We start from the raw sequence: 26,351 nt of genomic DNA, 5'->3' as shown, positions 1-26,351 counted from the left end.
CCAATCAAAATACCCTTATTGTGATTTATTTTACCAAAAATATGTAGCAGAAAATAAATTGGCATAAAATGTAAAAACATTTTGATTTTTCTTTTTTTTTCTTTTTGAGAATGTCATATAGAAGAATGTGAAAAATATTGTTTTGGTTTTTTTTTCAAAATTGTTGCTCTTTTTTTCTTTATAGTGCAAAAAATAAATATCACACAGGTGATCAAATACCACCAAAAGAAAGCTCTATTTGTGGGAAAAAAAGGACATCAATTTTATTTAAGTACAGTGTCGCATGACCGCACAATTGTCCGTTAAATTAACGAAGTGCCAAATCACAAAATAGGGCCTGGTCATTAAGGGGGAAAATCTTCCGGTCTTAAAGTGGTTAAGTGTACAGCCAATATTGATTCAGTAAATTAACCTCTCTACGTTTATCTATCTATCTACCAATTTCTTTTAGAACCTCTTCTAATCTGTACAAGGCTTTACCACATCACAGCGAGCATACCTTCAACAAAACCATACATTGATTTTCAGCATTTTACCTTTAACCAGTTTTGATCTGTGTTGCGCTTTTGATATAGCAAAATATTCCCTTTTAACAGATCTACCAGGAGTTATCTATTAAAAGGTATTTTGTGAGTGTTCATAAAATGCACAGATTTTTCATTTATATAAATCTAGAAGAAAAAAAGCCTCCAACTTGATTGGTAAAGCTTGCAAATGCAATTGTCCCAGCATGAAAAGCAGGCTGAAAGCAACTTGAAAGCATGACAGCTATTAATGACCACAGGAATGCCAACTGGTAAGAAAGTCAAGAACTAACAAAGAAAATGATTTTTTTTTTTTGCAAGAAAAAACAGCTCCTATGAAGATTTTTTTTCTACTGACATTTTACAATATATTGTGCAGAAAGGAACTTCATCCTTCTTGTTTTATAAAACATATTTCTTCTTGTAATTGCATGAAACATACCTGGAGTGTTTATCTAGGTTTTGAAGACCTTTTTAAACCTTAAATGTTAGTCATTCTGAAGTAAGAATCTGTAGAGCAAGTAACACAGACAGTTCTTAATTCACAATTAAAAGATAAGTTTCCCGTTAAGAAAAGCAAAAAAATGCAAATTTCTTTTTGCAGGTAAAAACATGTGCATTTACTTTTTTTTTTCTTGTATGAGCCATGAAAGCATTGTAAGGAAATACTGCAGGATGGATTGTAAGAAGATTACACAAGTAAGGAGAGTGTCACAGGCAGCAATGAATAGTGTTACTAATGTGGCTTAGGATGTGAAAAAAGTTTTGATAGAGAGTTTACTTCCTCTTTAAAGCCTGTAAAAGAAGATGATACACTATATTGTCAAAATTTTGGGACGGTTGTCTTTTCACGCACATGAACTTTAATGGCATCCCAGTCTTAGTCTGTAGAGTTCAATATTGAGTTGGCCAACCCTTTGCAGCTATAAACTCAACTCTTCAGGGAAGGCTGTTTACAAGGTTTAGGAGTGTGTTCTTTCAGGTTGAGGTTAGGACTCTTTGCATGCCAGTCAAGTTCCTCCACCCCAAACTTGCTCATCCATGTCTTTATGGACTTTGCTTAGTGCACTGGTCCAAATCATTTGGTAGAGGGGGGGGGGGGGGGTTATGGTGTGGAGTCGTTTTTCAAGTGTTGGGTTTGGCCCCTTAGTTCCAGTGGAGGGAACTAAGGCATCGGCATACCAAGACATTTTGGACAATTTCATGCTCCCAACTTTGAGGGAAGAGTTTTGAGATGGCCCCTTCCTGTTTCAACATGACTGTGCACCAGTGCACAAAACAAGGTCAAACATCAGTGCCTGACCTCACAAATGCACTTTTGGAAGAAAAGTTAAACATTCCCATAGACACACTCCTAAACATTGTGGAAAGCCTTCCCAGAAGAGTTGAAGCTGTAATAGCTGCAAAGGGTGGGCCAGCTCAATATTCAATATTGAACCCTATAATAAGAGGGGAATTTGGGACTTTGAGGGAAGAGTTTTGAGATGGCCCCTTCCTGTTTCAACATGACTGTGCACCAGTGCACAAAACAAGGTCAAACATCAGTGCCTGACCTCACAAATGCACTTTTGGAAGAAAAGTTAAACATTCCCATAGACACACTCCTAAACATTGTGGACAGCCTTCCCAGAAGAGTTGAAGCTGTAATAGCTGCAAAGGGTGGGCCAGCTCAATATTCAATATTGAACCCTATAATAAGAGGGGAATTTGGGACTTTAAATCAGGCAACTGAAAAAGATCTAACTAAGAAATATGTATCAAATATTTAATGTCATAAAATAGCATAATACAATGTATACATGTCAATGGTCAAACATTACATGTAAAATTACATAAATAATTCAAATTCATATATGTACACACAAGAATACAAAATAGCAGCACAAAACATAAAAACAATATGTAAAACATCATTGGTAGTACTCCATATGTTAAGGGATTGCAATAGATACTAGTTGAATTATGTAGACTTGGTTGATATGGATGTGTGTAGCTGCATCTCAATAGACTGTGGCTGCATCATGTACAGCTCAACGCGTTTCGTGATCTGAATCACTTCTTCAAGAGCTGATACTGCTCTGTATCTAGAAAGAGATGAAAACATCAATAAATCTAATGATAAAATAAGGGGTCAAAAGATAGAGTAAGTAGGAAAGGAGAAAAAATAGTCCAATCCTACTGACTTACATGGAGCTACTGTGACATCAAAGTGCGGTCATACTAAAACAGGGTAGCTGATGACATTAGATCATCTACATCTTTACCAAGGTTTCACTCTGTGCAGTTTCTTGGTGATCACTATATTGGTGCACACCTGATGCACTTTCATATACTTTTTCCATACAATTCTTTGTCTCACTCCTTCTATACTTCCCCATGGTGTTTTGGATTTATATTTTATACTTTGATCCACATTAATACCATGGTTACAGGTATATATATATTTTTCTTACTATTTCACATATATTTGTGAGCTATTCTTCTTTTTACTCCATCTACACCATGGGAGATTATACCTTTTACTATTTTTCTGGGGTGTGTCCACCTCACATGAGGGTCCATATCCACCTCCATATCCATCTCCCGGGCCAGATGTTATTATCTACCCTGTTTTAGTATGACCGCACTTTGATGGCACAGTAGCTTCGCGTAAGTCAGTAGGATTGAACTATTTTTTTTCCTTTCCTTCTTACTCTATCTTTTGATCCCTCATTGTATCATTTGATTTATTGATATGTTCATCTCTTTGTAGATACAGAGCAGCATCAGCTCTTGAAGAAGTGATTGAGATCATGAAACGCGTTGAGCTTTACATGATGCAGCCACACTCTATTTAGATGTAGCTACACACATCCATATCTACCAAGTCTACATGATTCAACTATTATCTATTGTAATCACTTAACATGTGGAATACTGCCAATGATGTTTTACATATTGTTATTTTGTTTTGTGCTGCTATTTTGTATTCTTGTGTGTACATATATGAATTTGAATTATTTATGTCATTTTACATGTAATGTTTGACCATTGACATGTTTACATTGTATTATGCCCTTTTATGACATTAAACATTTGATACAAATTTCTTAGTCAGACCTTCTCAGTTGCCTCATTTAAAGTCCCAAATCCCCCTCTTATTGTTTTGAATACAGGGATGGAGGTGTGGGGGTACCTACACTTAATTTAAAGTCCCAAAACCCTTTTTTTTTCTCTCAATATTGAACCCTATTGAACCTAAAAGCTGGCCATGCATTATACAATTTCCTTATTTAATTTCTTTTAGATTTACCTTCAACTATGTAGTGCAAGGGCCTACTTAATTGTTTAGAAATTGAAAGTGTTTAGGTTTGACCTCATATTCTATGGTTTTGGTAAACTGTAAGGAAAATTGTACAAGAAAATTGTATAATGTATGGCCAACCTAAGATTGGGATGCCATTAAAGTTCATGTGCGTGTAAAGGCAGGTGTCCAAATACTTTTGACAATATAGTTATATATTTACTTTTATGGGGCTCATTTGTTAAAACCCATGTATATTGTTGTTTTTGACTACTGTAGGTATCTGACATGTTTGGGTGTGGTGAGTATCTGCTCCCCCTGCTACACAAGGTTTTTTTCTTTCAATCTGGTTTGTAGGGCACTACAGGACTCCACATACAGTATCTCACAAAAGTGAGTACACCCCTCACATTTTTGTAAATATTTTATTATATCTTTTCATGTGACAACACTGAAGAAATGACACTTTGCTACAATGTAAAGTAGTGAGTGTACAGCTTGTATAACAGTGGAAATTTGCTGTCCCCTCAAAATAACTCAACACACAGCCATTAATGTCTAAACCACTGGCAACAAAAGTGAGTACACCCCTAAGTTAAAAAGTCAAAATTGGGCCCAAAGTGTCAATATTTTGTGTGGCTACCATTATTTTCCAGCACTGCCTTAACCCTCTTGGGAATGGAGTTCACCAGAGCTTCACAGGTTGCCACTGGAGTCCTCTTCCACTCCTGGTGGATGTTAGAGATCTTACACTTCTCCACCTTCCTGGGGTGCCCCACAGATGCTCAATAGGGTTTAGGTCTGGAGACATGCTTGGTCTGTCCATCACCTTTACCCTCAGCTTCCTTAGCAAGGCAGTGGTCGTCTTGGAGGTGTGTTTGGAGTCATTATCATGTTAGAATACTGCCCAATCCCAGAAGGGAGGGGATCATGCTCTGCTTCAGTATGTCACAGTACATGTTGGCATTCATGGTTCCCTCAATAAACTGTAGCTCCCCAGTTCTGGCAGCACTCATGCAGCCCCAGATCATGACGCTCCCACCACTATGCATGACTGTAGGCAAGACACACTTGTCTTTGTACTCCTCACCTGGTTGCTACCACACAGGCTTGACAACATCTGAATCAAATAAGTTTATATTGGTCTCATAAGACCACAGGACATGGTTCCAGTAATCCATGCCCCTAGTCTGCTTGTCTTCAGCACACTGTTTGTAGCTATAACAGCCTTCTTGTGCATCATCTTTAGAAGAGGCTTCCTTCTGGGACGACAACCATGCAGACCAATTTGATGCAGTGTGCAGCGTCTGAGCACTAAAAGGCTGATCCCCAACCCCTTCAACCTCTGAATCAATACTGACAGCACTCATACGTCTATTTCCCAAAGACAACCTCTGGATATGAGGCTGAGCACTTGCACTCAACCTCTTTGGTCAACCATGGCGAGGCCTGTTCTGAGCGGAACCTGTCCTGTTAAACCGCTGTATGGTCTTGACCACCATGCTGCATTTAAATTTCAGGGTCTTGGCAATCTTCTTATAGCCTAGGCCATCTTTATGTAGAGCAACAATTCTTTTTTTCAGATCCTCGGAGAGTTCTTTGCGATGAGGTGCCATGTTGAAGTTCCAGTGACCAGTATGAAAGACTGTGAGTGATAACACCAAATTTAACACACCCGCTCCCCATTCAAACCTCAAGACTTGTAACACTAACGAGTCACATGACATCGGGGAGGGAAAATGGCTAATTGGGCCCAATTCTGATATTTTCACTTAGAGGAATACTCACTTTTGTTGCCAGTGATTTAGACATTAATGGCTGTATGTTGAGTTATTTTGAGGGGGCAGCAAATTTACACTGTTATACAAGCTGTACACTCACTACTTTACATTGTAGCAAAGTATCATTTGTTCAGTGTTGTCACATGAAAAGTTATAATAAAATACTGTATTTATCCGCGTATAACACGCACTTTTTCCCTCTGAAAATAGGGGGCAAATTGTGTGTGCGTGTTATACGCCGATATCGTTAAAAAAGGCAGGGTACATACAGAAGAATCAGCCGAGTGGATGCCATCCGAGATTACCCGGGGGACCTGCGAGTCCTGTGCCCCTCAGACCCCGCATTGCAAGACTCGGGCAGCCGTCCTCCTATCGGTGTGTGTTTCACAGTGTAACTCTCACGGCCGTCAGAGTGTAATCACGGTAATGCTCTGCACAGCTCGCGAGAGTTTAACCTGAGCTGAGAGGAGCAGAGAACTGCCGAACTTGTAGCAGCCAGGTACAAGTAGTTAAAGACGTGGGATAAATTAAGTCTCGGGGAGTGGTGGAGCACAGGTGGGAGGGGGAGCTCCCTGCAGAGTAGCGTGTGTCTCTTTGTAAGGCAACAGTGTTCACGGGGGCCAGAGACAAAATGCCAGGGGGGTTCAAAGAAACACACTGCCTGACACACACACACACACACACTAGCTCCTCCATTCCTGCAAAGCAGAGTGCACTGTAGAGATGTCCAGAACTTGTACCCTTTTAGGAACAAATGTTTCAAAGCAGTGAAGGGGGACAAAATTCTGAGCTACACTTATTTTTTTTCAAAGTTTTTTTTTTTTTTAATTACGTTTTTTTCCAGAAAATTCCGTCTTAAAATTAGGTGCGCGTTATACGCCGGCGCGTGTTATACGCCGATAAATATGGTATTTACAAAAACGTGAGGGGTGTACTCACTTTTGTGAGATACTGTATATCACCAGCAGCTCTGCCCTACACATTATTTCTTCTCCAGGACTTCATCAGAGGCCATGTAGTAACATTTACAAGAGTCCTTCCTCTTTATCTAGAGCAATTTAAAGTGACAGATACACATAAATCATTTAAAGTGACAGATACACATAAATCATTTAAAGTGACAGATACACATAAATCCATTTAAGTGGCAGATTGATAGTTTTAAATGTCATATTGAATGCACAGTCATTCCCATTCATTTCAATGGAGAGGGGCATTTTTGAGGCACTTTTTTTAGCGCTCCAAAGATGCTACTTGCAGGATTCTTTTCACCGCCCCATCAGTGCACCGCCCCGGCGTGAAAGCATTCAACGATTTTTAATAGAAATAGGTTTTCCTAAGCTTCTTAGATCTAATACACCACTGTAAAATTTCACTCATTTGTTTTAAAAAATTTAATAGGTTCAATATTTAGACATTGTGCCTAACATATGAATGCAGAATATGTCTTTTTCATTTATACTTCATTTCAACCACCATTTATTTTATTATATCTTAAAATCTTAGGCTTTTGGGGTCACAGTGTGCCATACACTATGATGTTTTACACCTTTTCTAATGTTTTGAATATGTTATTTTACCTGTTCTATTAACCTTCTTGTAGTTCTCCCAACATACTCTTTGCTTCAAGGGCATTTCAACAAATATCACATAAATTGTTCAACTGCAATTTTTCCCCAGCACTTACAGATGTAATTTTCCTTATTTTTCTTTTCCCATTACTAGTAATTTTACGCCCTTTACATTTTTTATACAGGAAGAAAGCTTTCATTATATAATCAGATCTTTCTTATTTTTAGAATAGCGATCACATTTTGTGCTATCATACCTAAGATATTAGTTGCATTTCTGTAAATGATTTAGGCACATCTGGTAGGAGTCTAGGCCCTCTATTAATATGATCAATTGTACATCCATGATTCTATATATTTATTTATCAAATAATAATAAAAGGCAAAACCCTATTGATAGATTGTAAGCACTGGCATCCCAAAAATGTTTATAAACTTATAGTGATATTAAACTAAAAAAAAAAAATGTATTTAATTGAAACTCACCAATCTTAGATGTGATGGCTGCATTTGTTTTCTTTTTAAGGGTATTTGTTTCCTTTATTTTCATCTGGTGACACTTCTAGTAAGTCTGTTATTTTTCAATTCACTTTGACAGACCAAGCTGTCCAGGCTAAGTAGCAGTAAGAGGGTTGAGTCATTTACCACTGAAAAGGGTGCTCACAATGGTCACCTTGTATTTATTTAACCAGTTCTGGATCGGAAGGATTTGCCCCCTTAATGACCAGGCCATTTTTTTGCAATTTGGCACTGCGTTACTTTAACAGAAAATTGCGCGGTCCTTCTACACTGCACAGAAATAAAATGGATGTTCTTTTTTCCCACAAATAGAGCTTTCTTTTGGTGGTATTTGATTGCCTCTGAAATTTTTTTTTTTTGAGCTGTAAACAAAACAAGAGTGACAATTCTGAAAAAAAAAAAAAAAATATATATATATATATATATATATATATATATATATATTTATCACATTCTGCTATATACAGAAACATTCCCAAAAAAAATAAATAAATAAAAATGTTTCATCCTCTTAGGCCAATTTATATTCTGCTACATATTTTTAGTAAAAAAAAATTGCAATAAGCGTATTTTGATTGGTTTGTGCAAAAGTTATCTCGTCTACAAACTAGGGGAAATATTTATGTTATATTTTTTTTTTATTTTTTTTTTACTAGTAATGGCGGCGATCTGCAATTTTTAGCTGGATTGCGATATTGCGGCAGATGGATCGGACTCCTAACTGACATTTTTGACACTTTTGGGGGGACCAGTGACATTACTACAGTAATCAGTGCTAGAAATATGCACTGTTACTGTACAATGACATTGGCAGGGAAAGGGTTAACACAGTGGTGATCAAAGGGTTAAGTGTGAGCCTAGGGGAGTGTTTTCTAACTGTATGGGGGATGGACTTGTGAAATGAACACAGAGACCTGTGATTCTATATAGAAGGATTAACTCAAGTTAACTCAATTAACTTGATATAATGAATTACATTAATGGTGGTCACAAAACGTGTTACATATCTGCTATTGGTTAAGGATTTCATCTTTTATACATAATATAATAATAAGTGAAGTGAAAGGAACTGGTGCACTATCTTTAAAAATAAATAAAAGAACATTTATTTGAGATAAAAATCACAAAAAAAATCGCAAGAAGAAAATTCAATGCAATATTTGTAAGAAGTTTGAGTGGCCAGTCATGTGTTTTTGCACCTAATACCATCATTTTGTTTTTCTTTTTGCAATTTTATCTGTGATTTTTATCGCAAAAAAATATATATATTTTATTTCTTTTTATAGATAGCGCACCAGTTCCTTTCATTTCATTCATTTTCATATCCCGGTATTCAGGGAGTTCCAGGTGCAGATATATTTAAAGATTAGCTAGCACATCCTTCATTTTTTCTTTATATAATAATAATAGCAGTAATAATAATTAAAAATAGCAATAGTAAAAATAATGATAATAATAGTAAAGCTGTTTATAGTATGTATTATACAAAGTAATTCTCTTTAAATATGTATTGCATTTTTTCTGTTTTTTTAAACACATTGAACTGGTCTTACCAGACCAACACTCAGTGTATAAAGCAGATATGCTCCAAGCTGTAGAAAACTAGAAAAGAAAAGAAGTAAGAGAAAAGAAAAAAAAGGAACACAAAAAAGAACTGGAAAAAAGAGGGGTCCAATTTCTCATGAACTCTTCAGATCTTATAACAATAAGGCCTTATTCACATGATTGTACCTATGTGTACATCTATGCAAAGGGCTTTCTTCACCCATGTGGGATTCACAGGTGTTCCATGCATTCATGTGCAGAAAGTCCAGTTCGTGTCTATGGGGATGCTGCAGTTGCATTGAAAACTGCCACTGGTTCCATGTGGAAAAAGACAGCCCTTGGCACAACTGTACCCATACTAAAGGTACACCCAAGTGAATGAGGTGTAATACATTTTTGAATACAACAGACTTCTACTATATATATGTAGCAGAATTTCCAGGCATTCGGCCTGATGTGATCTGCCATGGTTACCGAAAGCGCCAGAATCCCATTTAAGCTGAATACCCAAGTGTGAGATCTGAGTCAAAGAACAGTCCGGCATCTTTAGTTTGTTTTGTTTATTTGATATTGGGGATGGGAGAAGGAAATTAGTGGGATACTCCTCTGGCTCAACTAGGTACAAATTGGGACTCTTGAAGAAAAATCCCTACTGATGCTGCCTTGACGTTGGCTGAATGCCAGTCAACGCCCGTTGGTGCTTGTGAATCTGACTTGCTGTCTGTGAACTTGAGTGTAACTTCTGACACTTCTAGTTAGCTCAAAAGTCAAGCACTGTACTGAATACTGACTTCTGACACTCTAGTTAGCTCAAAAGTCAAGCACTGCTCCCTCCAGTCCTTCCTGACTGAGGTAGCCTTTGTAAATTGCTTCTGCTGCAACTCTTAACACTGCACACTGCACGCTGTACACCTAGCACTTCAGGGCCCAACCGCTGGCACCCCCTTTACTCTACTGAACACTGCATGCTGTACACCTAGCACTTCAGGGCCCATCCGCTGGCACCCCCTTTACTCTACTGTACACTGCATGCTGTACACTTAACACTTCAGGGCCCAACCGCTGGCACCCTCTCTACTCTTCAGGGTCCACACTGGCATCCCCTTTTACTCTTCCGGGTCAACACTGGCACCCCCTTTCCTTTTGCTCCTGCATGGGCTAGCTAGCTCCCGGATCCATCTGACCTTCTCCGGAGTGGTCCCCTCTCACTAGGCAGACCCCCAGGGGCAGTTTGCAGTACTCACAACTGGGACTGCTTTCCTGAAACTCGACCCCTCTCAACTCCGCCTGTCATCTAAACACCGGATCCTCTCGGCAACTCAGCTTAGCCCTCTTTCCCCTCAGACCAGCCACCTGGGACACCCGATTCCTCTTGACAGAAGGAGAGACAGTTGTGCTCTCCCTCCTGGGACTCTGCTTCCCGCCAAAGATGCTGTGTCATGTGCTCCCCTCAAACTTATACCCACTCCCAGAATGCTGTGCAGCAGAATCTGCCTTTCTGGGGTAGATACAAGCATGGGTGTGCCATTGGCTGGGTTTCCTCCACTGTTCAATGAGAGCCCTCATTGAGCACAGTGGGGAGACTCCTTAGTCTCAACAGCCACACCTGGGAACCATGACAACCTAGCTGAAAATCATGGCCCTGCTGATAAGCAGACAAGGCCTACTACACTTTACCTAGCATCTACCTTGTAGGGTGCTACATATATATGTTCATTGGTCATCATATTATACAGGGGTCCTGAGGAAATGGATACACACCATGAAATGTGTAAGCCCTCATATCTATGATGCTGCATTGGTAATAATATTGATATTATCTTATTTTTACTATATTGTATACACCCTATATTACCAAAAGTATCAGGATGCCCGCCTTTACATGCACGTGAACTTCAATGGCATCCCAGTCTAGGTCGTATGATTCAATGTTGAGTTGGCCCACCCATTGCAACTATAACAGCTTTGTGGACAGCCTTCTGGAAAGGCTGTCCACAAGGTTTAAGAGTGTGTCTATGGGAATGTTTGACCATTCTTCCAAAAGTGCATTTGTGAGGTCAGGCACTGATGTGGATGAGAAGACCTAGCTAGCAGTCTCTGCCCTAATTCATCCCAAAGGGGTTCTATTGGGTTGAAGTCAGGACTCCTGTGCAGGTCAGTCAAGTTCCACCACTCCAAACTTGCTCATCCATGTCTTTATGGACCGTATTTGTGCACTGGTGAGCAGTCATGTTGGAACAGGAAGGGGTAATACCCAAACTGTTCCCACAAAGTTGGGAGCATAACATTTTCCAAAATGTCTTGGTATACTGATGCCTTCAGTTCCCTTCGCCACCCGATCCTCCTCAGCAACAAGCACCACGCCTGCCAAGCTCTGCCTACATGTTTCATTTTACACAAATGTCATCAGGGGGGCGTCCTGTTGTTGAGGAGGATCCGGCGACCATCTTTTTGGAGTCGAGAGCTACTGATCTACATACATATCGTTCCATGCTGTGTTTTACCGGATAATGTGTAAGTGGCCAATTTTACTTTCAATAAAACCTTAGTCTGATGTACTATACAATGAGGAGTCTCCCTTTATATCTCTGATCTGAGGTCTGTCATTCACTGAGACTGGGCTGTTTGTCTTGGAAGATTTTTGGATCTGGGATCAGCTCCACATGAGTGATTGTTTATTGGGCACGCTTGACTGATCTCTGTAATGGGGGTCTGTCAGATCCGGTAAGAGGCTTGGACACCTGGTGTTTGCTGGTGGTGGCTTCTGGATTCACAACTTACAACTTTTACTCTGTGTGTTCCTAGGATTCCCCATTCATTCATGTGTGTGGACTTCTTATGAACTTTTACTCCCCAATTGATTTTTTTTGTGGATTTTAATATCAAAAGCGCTGCATGTTATTTTAAGCGTATAAACAAATAAGATATGAAAATTGTAAGCATTTAAAATTTAAAGTTTGAAAAATAGATAATTTTTTTTTTTTTTTTGCACATAATAACTAAATCCTTTAATTTCTTGCTTTAAACGTTACAAGCTATTTTTTTGTTCAAATTAATAATAAAAATGTAATTGTGATTTTTCTAGTGGATCTATACGATTCACTTGCCACTTCACAGTGCACGTCATGAGTCCATTCAACACTTTTTTTTATTTTCTGTAAGTAAACACCACACAAATGAATACATAGAAAATACCCATCATTAAAAGCCAGTCAATTGTTCATGGATATCTGCAGCCATATATAAACCTGATAAGTCGAATCATAGCTGTACATAACCATTGATTTAACACAATACAGCATAGTAGGCTGCAAGTGTGTTTTTATACAGATGTAGGTGAGAAAAATAAACTCATGGATTATTAATGAGCACATCATTCAATACAGTTACAGTAGTTTAATTAGAGAGAGGTAAAACCAAAATGTTTTATATATAAAATATATTATTTCCAATTTAATTATTGTTGAAGAAAATATAAAGCATGGTTCATTATTACGATAGTTATTAAAAAAGTATTTTAACATTTACAAAAATTCTGGCTGCATAAAAAAAATATATATATTTTTTTCAAATAGTTAGAAGAATATCCGGCAAATAAATAATTGTATTTGTTATGAAAAACAAATGTAAAACCTAGATTTGCTTGGCCCATGGAAGTAAAGGCATTCACATTCATTTTATTGGTAATGGAAAATAGATTAATGAACAGAAAGTCTCTGATGTCAAAATTCAGTTGACTTCCAGTTGGATCTTATCCCAGTGGCCTAATAATGGAGGTAGGGGGGTGCTGTTTGCAGGCTCACTGGGGGTGTTGCAGTCACCTGACATTTCTTTTTATGTGCTGTGCAGCGCCACTCAACACATGAAAATAAAAATGTCAGTTGGCCGTTGCACCCCCAGTGAGTCTGCATCTGCTTCTGAAGGCTCCTTTCACACGAATGATCCGATCAGATCCTCCGGTCAGTTTTTTAGGCGGATCTGATCGGATCCTCCATGCATCCCTATGGATTTGTACTGGGCAGAAAGTATCACTTTGGTTGTACTCTGTAAAGTGACCTTTACTTTAGGGCTCATTCACACTAATGATTGGAGTTTTGCCATCCCTCAACTTCTCCTCCTTTAGCTGCAAAGGCAGTGACCAGGGTGTAGACGTGCCGCAGCTGAAGCAGGAATTATACCCCCGTTCCATTAGGGCTTCTTTGCAAGCACCCTGCAGCCATGTGCAATCTGGTTGCAGCCAGCTAGTGTGAGGTTCAAGAGGTTAAAGCAGGAGGTGAGGAGGTGATACAAGGTCTTCTTCCCACCTGTCAAATACTCAAAATCCTCACTGATTGCTTTTCGGAGACAAACCAGCCCTTACACTCTTGCTTGTGGCACAGTCATTATTGCATATTTTTTGGGTAAACAAACTGTGCTATGTGTGTGCTGAGTATAGGGGGAGTAGGCTTAGGTTTAATTTAACTATGCTACTTTAAGCTCCTCCCACTGTTAACTCAATTTAACTACACCTACAATTCACTGCACGTCGCTCTTTATTTCTGCATATCATCTTTTTTTTTTGGGGGGGGGGATGGCCTAATAAAAATGATGTGCACCAGGTGCCAGAGGTGGTATATAAAAAAGGAGAAGCAGCAGACTGATGAGCTCATCTCCCAATCACTCTGCTCTCTCCTCCTATCATCAAGAATATTTTTAGCACATAAGCCTTTCGGCATAGCTAACTGGTTCCTTGTGCTGCTTCCCCCTCTCTCACACTGAGCTCTGCTGCAAAGGAATTGAAAAAGGCTGATACCAAGCCAAAGGCATGTACTTAAACTGCTTGCATTTAAACAATCATTAAATGAAGTAATAATGAATACAAGGCTGCATTAAAGTGGTTGTAAAGCCTCAAGGTTTTTCACCTGTGCTGTAGATCATCCCAGAACTCCCCCCCCCCTTTTTTTTTTCTTTCCTGAGCCAAATCTGATTCAGTGATGTGCACAAGAGCAGCAGCTCCAGACACTGTCTCTCTACTTACTGCACAGATTGATATCAGCAGGAGCCATTGGCAAGAAGAGGATTGGGACTGTTCTGTGCAACACGATTGCACAGAGCAGGTAAGCATAGGCATGTTTGTTATTTTTATTTTTTTAAAAAACAGGGTTTACAACCACTTTATATGTTATTTCTGCTTTGGGCTTAGGTCTTATTGAATGCTTGAAATGATGGAGATGAGCAAAACACAGCAAGAATGAGGTACAATATATATTGATTTCATTCTCTTTTATACTGGTCCCTACAGGGCAATGCAAAGAGTTATAATGAATTACAGGGGAAAAAAATAACGTATAATAACTATCATCAGAATTCAGTTTATTGACAAAGTGATTGTAAAGGTTCTTTAAAAAAAAAATAACAAACATGTTATACATACCTGTTTTGTGCAATGGTTTTGCACAGAGTGTCTCTGATTTTCCTCCTCTGGGGTCCCCCACTGGTGCCCTTGGCTCCTTCTACCTCCTGAGTGCCCCATAGCAAGTACATTTATTTACATATTAATGTTTTTGGAAATTCGATTTTAATGGCTTATTTATACTTACAGTTGGGAGAGTGGAAAAACACAATGCCGAGCCATGATTTTACTGCCCTCAAAGTGCTCCCTCTTAAAGTGATATTAAAGGTATTTTTTTTATTAAAAAAAAAAAAACATGTCATACTTACCTGCTCTGTGGAATGGTTTTGCATAGATCAGCCTTGACTCTCCTCTTCTTGGGCCCCCCACCGGCGCTCCTTGCCCCATCTCCTCTCCGAGTGTCCCCAGCATGCTCACTCTTGAGCCCCGCTTTGTGTGTTGATATCACACACAGAATGAGGCTTGGTCCCACCCCCCACTCCCACCTCACTGACTGTGAGCTGTGATTGACTGTCTCTCATCCAGTCAGGAGACAGAGACCCGTGACAGAAGCTGCTGTCGTGCACATCACTGGATTGCGATTGGGCTCAGATAGGTATTGGGGGAGCTGCATGATGAAGTTTTTTTTACCTTCATGCATAGAATGTAAGAAGATAGAAAACCTTTATCCTGTAGAACCACTAAACAACAAATAAATAATGAATATATAACATATATCTATATGTGAACCAAATCAACAAAAGTAAATATATATAACATATATCAATCTGTGAAGCCAATTAATAATACAAATCAATTGGTGCATAAACATAAAGGTTCATAAGTGTCCATAAATATTGTGCAGGTGAGTAGAATTGTATTCTATCCAAATAATACGTGTATCCACCACCGAGTGAAATTCATCCTTACCAAACGGAAATAAATAAGGTGCAACTATATTTTCTTGTGCTGAAAAAATATCCAATCTCCTTGTGAACAAACACCACGTGTAAATCACCAAGAATTAGCCTCTTACCAGATGGTAATAGGTATGCACTTGTTCAGTGAAACCACCGCCTTGCTTCCTCTTTAAAATCCTGAAGTGGGATGTAGAACCGCTCTACCTTTCTTTCTCCACTAGATGGCAACGAGTACCAGCAAGAAACACAGCCTCCTCCTTCTTCACAAGCTCACAAAACCACCGTGTATTAAAGGAAAAAGGAGGACTAATAGTGTATTACCCTTGAGATTTATTCAAAAAACAGTTGATATTGCACTTACAATTAGATGTCTTGTATTCAGCATAAACATAGGCATACAAATTCCTGCAAAGGCTTGCGCCCGGGTGCAGCACGGACCGCAAGTTGTGTGTGACGTGTGCGCCTCCTAATCTGACCGGTTTCTTCCCATAGGACTTCTACTGAGACAGGAGTACTGGCGCATCGTCACTTCCGCTTTATTTATACAGGTGGAAGCAAATTGTCTAACTTCCGGTGTCTGCCAGACACCGGAAGTTAGACAATTTGCTTCCACCTGTCTGCCAGACACCGGAAGTTAGACAATTTGCTTCCACCTGTATAAATAAAGCGGAAGTGACGATGCGCCAGTACTCCTGTCTCAGTAGAAGTCCTATGGGAAGAAACCGGTCAGATTAGGAGGCGCACACGTCACACACAACTTGCGGTCCGTGCTGCAGCCGGCCGCAAGCCTTTGCAGGAATTCGTATGCCTATGTTTCTGCTGAATACAAGACATCTAATTGTAAGTGCAATATCAACTGTTTTTTGAATAAATCGCAAAGGTAATACACTATTAGTCCTCCTTTTTCCTTTAATACACGGTGGTTTTGTGAGCTTGTGAAGAAGGAGGAGGCTGTGTTTCTTGCTGGTACTCGTTGCCATCTAGTGGAGAAAGAAAGGTAGAGCGTTTCTACATCCCACTTCAGGATTTTAAAGAGGAAGCAAGGCGGTGGTTTCACTGAACAAGTGCATACCTATTACCTTCTGGTAAGAGGCTAATTCTTGGTGATTTACACGTGGTGTTTGTTCACAAGGAGATTGGATATTTTTTCAGCACAAGAAAATATAGTTGCACCTTATTTATTTCCGTTTGGTAAGGATGAATTTCACTCGGTGGTGGATACACGTATTATTTGGATAGAATACAATTCTACTCACCTGCACAATATTTATGGACACTTATGAACTTTTATGTTTATGCACCAATTGATTTGTATTATTAATTGGCTTCACAGATTGATATATGCTATATATATTTACTTTTGTTGATTTGGTTCACATATAGATATATGTTATATATTCATTATTTATTTGTTGTTTAGCGCACCCCACACTACATATACATTTATCCATATTCAAAAGCACTGAATACCGGGAGCAGCTTCAACACACTATCAGCGCACCCATCCCCCCTTACAACAACTGTAGAACCACTATAAGCTGCAAAGGCAGTGAATGGGGTGAACACATGCCTTGGCTGCAATGCTTTGCATGGCAGTGTAAGATTCTGGTACCTCTGGTACCCTTATTTTCCACTTTTCTTTCAAATATGCGTCCCACCTTTCTAATTAGGTGGTACGCATACACCTTTAAGACGGATGACGTCATCGCCGAGCGCCGCAGAGCGGCTATTTCAACCGCCGGCGTTCTCTCTCACATCGTTCGTTCAACCTGCCTGTGTGTCCACATGCTTACAAGCTTGTCTTGCTACCGGAACCTCCAGCTATTCCCTCTTACTTGGAAACAGACCGGAACCTCGCTACTGATCCCTGTATCTCGCTACTGGATCACTCCTACATTACTGGACCCTTCTACTACTAACCTTACTAGTGATAAGTACCCCACAGGGGAATCCTCCATAACCTTACTTACACTATCTACCTCTGCACATTAAGGACTGTTACTATCTATGCATACTAAATCTATCATCTGCACTGTTACATAGATTGCTAGCTCTTGAGCCTACTATCATCTATCCTTGCACTGGGTTAGTCTATCCTGTATTTGTCATCTGCTGTCCTTACCACCTGTTACCATACTCGATTATGTAAGAATATTTAATAATAAATATCTTGCGCTCGTACTTATGTCAGAATATTTATACTGCTCTGAATATAGCAGTGTATTTATGGTTAATAAGCAAAGATCTATGAAAAAGGAGAGTCTTCACCTATTGCCATAAATCAATGTCGAGAATTCTTTTTAATTGATTAATTTCTTTTTAAAAGCATATACCAATCTTAGTGAGTACAGTCTACAGCGTGGAATATATATAAAAATATTTATTCTCAAGACATGCAAACACGATATATGATCAAACAAGAAATGACACAAAAAGATAACTTCTACAGAAAAATACTAACTTCAAATAATCAATGCAATGTGATGTTTAGCTCAATAATGAAAGTGAAAGTAAAACAAAGTGAAACTAAAACAAAGTGAAAGTAAAACGAAAGTAAAACGAAAGCAAGATTACCATTTCTTCCCAGGTATAGTATAAGCCATAAATTAATGTTCTATATAAACAGACTACAATGGTCTGCGAATCACACGGCCCAAAGTCATTCCACTGCAGAAGGAATGAGAATAAGCCATGCAAAACGGAAGACTTAAAATTGCAAATAATGCACTGAATCTGATATTAATAAAAATGTATAAAAACAAAAATCAGCTTTTTAGAGAAAAATATACCATGGCTTATACGGCTGGGATTGTAATCTCATTACCCTTAAATATGCAATATAAAACATATAAGGAAAGAATAAACAATTGTTGAATAAAATCAAATAACATAGCAAGGCATATTTACCACACTTATGGCTGCTAGCTTCAAATCGTTACCAGAGTCCTAAGATGGATGCCTTTCTTAAAATGGTGGCTTCCCTTCAAGTTTCAGATGAATGATTGGACAAATATGGAGTATGTCTGGATGAGTCTGTTAAGGAATCTAATAGCGTGTGTGGTGTAAGTGTGAGGTGTGTTGTCAGTAGTGTAAAGTGTCATGTCTCCTCTCTCATCTGGGTTGGTCTTTTATATGGTAAGAACAAAGAGCTATAAAAATTACCATAAGTAAAACCCAGAGGGATGAAACATTATCCCAATTGGTTGGGATATTCTATACCTAAACTGGTGAGATCATAGACACCTCTTTTGATAATTAACCCCATACTTGGATAATAAAGTTAAATGATTTCTCTATATGTGAGATTAATCATATAACACAACATAAAACTTTGTCTAGACTCCCAGTACATACATAAATGTCCACCTGTATCTCCATAATTCACCTGGGCAAGTAATGCCATTCCAATAATTATATTATTTAACACAATATAATATTTTTATATTGAAATATCTCAAATTATCTCAAGACTGCACCTGGTATTTCGCCTCCAGAGGGCAGTATCGTACCGTTCATTAGATTTTGTATTTAACATAATTTGAAACAATTACCCATCCTTCTTATCTCATGACCTCTTGACCTCTAGCTAGTAAATAGCCATTACTTATTTGGATTGTGACATAGGGCTGTCAGACATAGTCTAGGTTTGGGAATATTTACGACACCTTGAGCACTAAACTAGCCAAAAGCAATTCTTATATAAACACTCCTACCACATGCCTTAACATGAAGTAATTCATTTCACTTTAGTTTTAAGTCTAAGTAAGATGCTACTATGAGAATATAAACCTAAAACGTGATACAATGTTCCTAAATATATATGTATATGCCTTACATAATATAATGATATAATTATAGCTAATATCTTCTCACATATGATAATGTATCTATAAAAACTTATATGGTTCATCTTTAAATGTCTGCTGGAATATACTGGGGTATTGTCCATTGTTATATACTTATAGACAGACTGAGATATCCCCCCTTAACATAGCGTCAGACTGACTAAGTTTTATCTGATCGAGATGTCAAAAGGGATCTTATTTACGATTACATAGAAATACAAAGATCTCTGTTGAAACCATAGACCCTTTGTAAGCCTGTGAGAGACATTTTGTTTAACAAGTATATATGAACTTTGTTTCACCCTGAAAACAAGATGGACGCCAGGCAGCACCATTCAGAATCTCTTATGCATAATATGAAATACATGGCTTTTAAAATCATTTTTCTTTTTACCTATTATTATTTTAATCAACCCCCAATAACCCCGACATATCCCCCCCCTTTCTTCCCAGTAGACAAGTGAGCAACTAAGGCCTATCTGGAAAGAAAGCTTTTTAAGGAGTAGTGGGAAAAAAAAAATCTTGTTCTCTTTTTGTAAGAGAATAGTTCATATTGGGAATTGTTCATAACTTTTAAGTAAAGCGGTAAAAAATGAGAAAAAAAAAAAATCAGTTCAAAATGTCAGTTCGTAGCGACTTTGCTGGTGTTAGCTATGTCACAAACTGTTCCTTATTAGTCTCTTTGAATTCTGATCTCCTGGTAAAGAAACTCAAATGTTCCTTGAAATCTGCATCTCCAGCTTGCACAGTTTTAATGGAGACAGAAATTAACTACTGCAATGGCATTGGCAACTACCATTCAAAGCGCAGTAAAACAATGTTTGCAATCAGGAATCTGAGAAATCTGTTTGGACGTTCAACCTTGGACGTTGGTTGGATAATGAATGGTTTCAGCATGGTCTAGAGTGTCATACACCTAGACTGAGTTTTTGCTCACATGTGCAATGCACCATTCTCACATCTCCTTCAATTGAAAACAGGAGGTAGTGCGATTCCTCTCAATGGATTTCCTTGGATCAAATGCACAAAGATCTGTTGAAACAAATCTTCCTCTCCGTCAACAAGAATCTGGGGCATCTCGCAGCTTGATTCCTGTAGAGGGACCCGATTCAATGAGGGGTTCCGTCCTGAGCTGGACTCTAAGGAGAGATGACCCATCCAATCGCTGTGTCTTTGGCAAACATCATCGTCTGTACCAATCAACGACCTGGCATGGAAAGTTAATCTCTTCCTATTGGATGAAACATATAGTATGAATATACATTCTTATCAATTGACATTTCAATGCGATGTTGGTACCCTAAGCTTTCTCAGAGTTCTCCTTTAATCCACCGTGTGATCAGTCCTTTATATGACCACCAGGGAAGGTGAGACTATATATGCGACCTTTCCTAGGGCGACTGACTTCTGGGGCTTATTAACCTGGTGATGTATTCATCGCCATGGATACTACACATTGGACAATTGTACATTGATACAATATTTTGTTAAAATTTACCTACTACTTAGGAAAAAAAAAAATATATATATATCTCCCCCTATGGGGCATCAATGCAATTTATTGTAGGCAACAAACTACCTTGCATTGAGGATTCCTTCTTGGTTACCGTATACAACCTTTAACCTCTTGACTGCATTACATCATTAGGGTTTGATCCTCCCTGGGTATCACCGTCATTGGCGATTTTTCAAAATGTGCCCGCTTTGAGCGACCTGTTTGAGTCAGAGGGATGAAGTGACCACTGAAAAATAGGAGGGTAGTTAGTATCTCACAACCAAGATCCCCCCCTGACAGGGATTTCAGGATCCTCAATGCTGTGACCTGGGATAAAAGGGTGTTAGAACCTCTGCATCCTATACCTCTATTCAGTGTATCCCTTCTTATTCCTTACCACTTGGGCATTTAAGGATTTTATGGCCTTTGGCTGGCTACAGGATTTGTTCCTAGAGATGGATTTTATTTTAGTTCTGGGCTGCAGTGCCCTGAGTGAACCAATTGATCAGCTGATCAATTTGGCATCTACTCAGCTGAAAACTTTTACAGAATTGAATTATTGGCTCCGCCTCCTGCGGTGCCTATATCTCTCGGGTACAGACAGATGGGACGGATCCCCATCAGAACCATTTATTCGGTTCTGGCGTGAGGTCTGGGCCTTAATGTCACTCGATCTTCCCAAGGATTTTGGGGAACCCTAGGATGGGGCAAATCCCTATTTATTTGTGGGTGTCCCCCCCCCCTTGTTAATGGGATGTCCGGTGTCCTCCTTAAGGTATCCGGTGTCCCCTTGGGGCCTAGGTGGCATATCTTCTTTGCTAAACTTATTATTTTTATATGCATGGGCAATGCATCAAAGCACAGGGATTTAAATTCCAGGTGGTTGTACTCAGCTCTTTCATTGAAGGGTGTTAGGCACTTTTGAGTACAGCAAGAAAAAAAAAATTCAATGGGGCTTTGGTGCTGTGTACATTTTAAATTGTAGATAACAGCTCTAGCAGCAGTGAGGTTTTTATATGGGTTGCATTTAAATTACATCCTTGAGGCACAACACATACAGTTGTTTTCATAGGCCTCAGGATAATCAATGTCTAAGAACCTTTTATTAACAAAAATCAGGACAGTACTCTTTTTAAAACTTTTAAAAATTCTGGAGGTGCTTGGTATCTTTTTAGGGGTGCTAGTCTTTTTGCAGTGACCTGATATGACTCATACCTATTTATGCATGGCTGCCCAATTTCTGCCCTCCTATATTAGGAATGTGGCTGGGGTAGGACATGGACTCTTTGCCTGATTCCCCCCCTTGTCTGGGTCATAACCAACAGACTGGGAGTCATATCTGGGTCTATGAATAATTATTATATTTAATGCAGGATTAATAAAACATTTACCCTTATGCATTTACACCATGACCTTATGGAACTCTCCTATGTATTTACTGATGAGTTCCTGTCATTACATGAACTGTTACATTTTTATTTTATATATTTATTTATTTTTTTTCAAAATTTTCCACTGCTGGTTACTCGGCAACTTTTTGCTAGAAAACATTTTTCCTTGCTCAAAACTTCCTAATTATTGCATTAATCATTTACATTTCACTTTCACATGATTACTTTCATTACAGTTTACTTGATGAAACCACAGTTCTACCTTATTTTGCAGTTTCACGCTACATTCTCTTAACTTATGTGTCCCAATAGAGGTTACTTTCACCTGCTCAAGGAGGTTCCTAATCTCATACTCTCATTTATTTGGAGTTGAGATTGAAACTTTACTAAACTCCTTCTTGCTGAGCCTTCTGGTGCAGTTCCTCATAAAGATACAGTAAGATTGGCCATGACCAAAAGATATGTGATCACACTTCCTGACGTCTTTTGGTGTTAGATAAGCTATTGGTGAGTTCATACATACAGGTTGTCCTCTACCCATGTCAGATGCCCTTTATTGGCCCGACGTTCTGAGGATTTTGATATATGACTCTAACCAGCATTTACATATTCCACCATTTCAGACTCCGAGAGGTGTTTCCACACATTTATGATCTGTGCCAAATCTACTGGGGTTGTGGCATTACCACTAGGGACTCACACCTTGCCAGAGTTGGCAGCGTGAACATTACCTGCTGTAGACATTTTTAATTAAGGCATTTCTATCACATTCACAATTAATAAAAAAAAAATTCCAAAAAAAAATTTTTTTTTTAAGTTATTGATTATGTCACCTGATCAATATTTATGATTGGCATATGTAAGAAATCAATAATTATCTCGCTGGGGCCTCCATTATATGTAAGAATATTTAATAATAAATATCTTGCGCTCGTACTTATGTCAGAATATTTATACTGCTCTGAATATAGCAGTGTATTTATGGTTAATAAGCAAAGATCTATGAAAAAGGAGAGTCTTCACCTATTGCCATAAATCAATGTCGAGAATTCTTTTTAATTGATTAATTTCTTTTTAAAAGCATATACCAATCTTAGTGAGTACAGTCTACAGCGTGGAATATATATAAAAATATTTATTCTCAAGACATGCAAACACGATATATGATCAAACAAGAAATGACACAAAAAGATAACTTCTACAGAAAAATACTAACTTCAAATAATCAATGCAATGTGATGTTTAGCTCAATAATGAAAGTGAAAGTAAAACAAAGTGAAACTAAAACAAAGTGAAAGTAAAACGAAAGTAAAACGAAAGCAAGATTACCATTTCTTCCCAGGTATAGTATAAGCCATAAATTAATGTTCTATATAAACAGACTACAATGGTCTGCGAATCACACGGCCCAAAGTCATTCCACTGCAGAAGGAATGAGAATAAGCCATGCAAAACGGAAGACTTAAAATTGCAAATAATGCACTGAATCTGATATTAATAAAAATGTATAAAAACAAAAATCAGCTTTTTAGAGAAAAATATACCATGGCTTATACGGCTGGGATTGTAATCTCATTACCCTTAAATATGCAATATAAAACATATAAGGAAAGAATAAACAATTGTTGAATAAAATCAAATAACATAGCAAGGCATATTTACCACACTTATGGCTGCTAGCTTCAAATCGTTACCAGAGTCCTAAGATGGATGCCTTTCTTAAAATGGTGGCTTCCCTTCAAGTTTCAGATGAATGATTGGACAAATATGGAGTATGTCTGGATGAGTCTGTTAAGGAATCTAATAGCGTGTGTGGTGTAAGTGTGAGGTGTGTTGTCAGTAGTGTAAAGTGTCATGTCTCCTCTCTCATCTGGGTTGGTCTTTTATATGGTAAGAACAAAGAGCTATAAAAATTACCATAAGTAAAACCCAGAGGGATGAAACATTATCCCAATTGGTTGGGATATTCTATACCTAAACTGGTGAGATCATAGACACCTCTTTTGATAATTAACCCCATACTTGGATAATAAAGTTAAATGATTTCTCTATATGTGAGATTAATCATATAACACAACATAAAACTTTGTCTAGACTCCCAGTACATACATAAATGTCCACCTGTATCTCCATAATTCACCTGGGCAAGTAATGCCATTCCAATAATTATATTATTTAACACAATATAATATTTTTATATTGAAATATCTCAAATTATCTCAAGACTGCACCTGGTATTTCGCCTCCAGAGGGCAGTATCGTACCGTTCATTAGATTTTGTATTTAACATAATTTGAAACAATTACCCATCCTTCTTATCTCATGACCTCTTGACCTCTAGCTAGTGAATAGCCATTACTTATTTGGATTGTGACATAGGGCTGTCAGACATAGTCTAGGTTTGGGAATATTTACGACACCTTGAGCACTAAACTAGCCAAAAGCAATTCTTATATAAACACTCCTACCACATGCCTTAACATGAAGTAATTCATTTCACTTTAGTTTTAAGTCTAAGTAAGATGCTACTATGAGAATATAAACCTAAAACGTGATACAATGTTCCTAAATATATATGTATATGCCTTACATAATATAATGATATAATTATAGCTAATATCTTCTCACATATGATAATGTATCTATAAAAACTTATATGGTTCATCTTTAAATGTCTGCTGGAATATACTGGGGTATTGTCCATTGTTATATACTTATAGACAGACTGAGATATCCCCCCTTAACATAGCGTCAGACTGACTAAGTTTTATCTGATCGAGATGTCAAAAGGGATCTTATTTACGATTACATAGAAATACAAAGATCTCTGTTGAAACCATAGACCCTTTGTAAGCCTGTGAGAGACATTTTGTTTAACAAGTATATATGAACTTTGTTTCACCCTGAAAACAAGATGGACGCCAGGCAGCACCATTCAGAATCTCTTATGCATAATATGAAATACATGGCTTTTAAAATCATTTTTCTTTTTACCTATTATTATTTTAATCAACCCCCAATAACCCCGACAATTACTAACCTATCTGCATTCTACCTAATACCATCTAATACTCTCCTGAACATTTCTATCAAGTGCTTACCATCTCTGTCACTGTTCACACCTGTCCCTTCAGCACATCATCTTCATACTAACATATACATCCTATCACTCCAGGAACATCTTATTGAGTGTGTATATCTGTATGCTGAAGCTGACAGGCCCACAGTGATGAGTCTGGAGAGTTGGATCTGGTTATTCAACACATCTCTACATGACTACTGAGTGGAGATTCTGCAGCTGCAAATCCAGCCTACTACAAAAAACGCAGGAGCGTTACAGATTGAACGAACCTAAAAAATGGATTCAGCAGAATTACCCACTCAAGTGACACAATTAACACAACAAGTAAATGCATTAATGCTTGCCCTTACTGAAGTAAAAGAAGAAAATCAGACTCTGATACAGCAGGTAACCCGTCTTTCACGGCTCACTGCTGCTCACCCCCCTGAACCTAAAATAAACCCTCCTCTAGTGTTTACTGGTGATCGGAAAACATTTTGTGAATTCAAAAACGTATGTCAATTGCTTTTTTTGTTAAAACCTCGTACATACCCTACTGATCAAATTAAAGTCTGTACCGTTATCTCATACTTAACGGGTGATCCACGGGCCTGGGCAGACTCTCTCTTTGAGAAAAATGATCAGCTTCTGAACTCCTATTCTTTATTCCTAACGGAACTCGCTAGTTTATATGATGACCCTAACAGGCAGAGTACTACTGATATTCAATTGAGGGCTTTAAAACAAGGAAGGAGACCTGTAGAAGACTTTGTAGCTGAGTTCAAAAGATGGACCCTTGATTCAGGATGGAATGATACATCTCTGCGAACTCAATTCAGACTCGGGTTGTCAGAAGCTGTTAAAGACGAGCTCGCCCGAGCGGATTTACCTGGCACCTTGGATGCCTTAATACAACTCAGTATCAACATCGACAGGCGACTGCGTGAAAGAAGGGCTGAGAAAATGGGAATGCCATTGTCTAGTCCTTCTCGGATTTCGGCCGTTGACCCTACTCCCATGGAGGTAGGAACCATACGCCCACCTT

This window comes from Pelophylax lessonae (assembly GCF_965119305.1).
Source record: "Pelophylax lessonae genome assembly, chromosome: 3".
Lineage (NCBI taxonomy): Eukaryota > Metazoa > Chordata > Amphibia > Anura > Ranidae > Pelophylax > Pelophylax lessonae.
Note: the sequence above shows the minus strand (reverse complement) of the source record.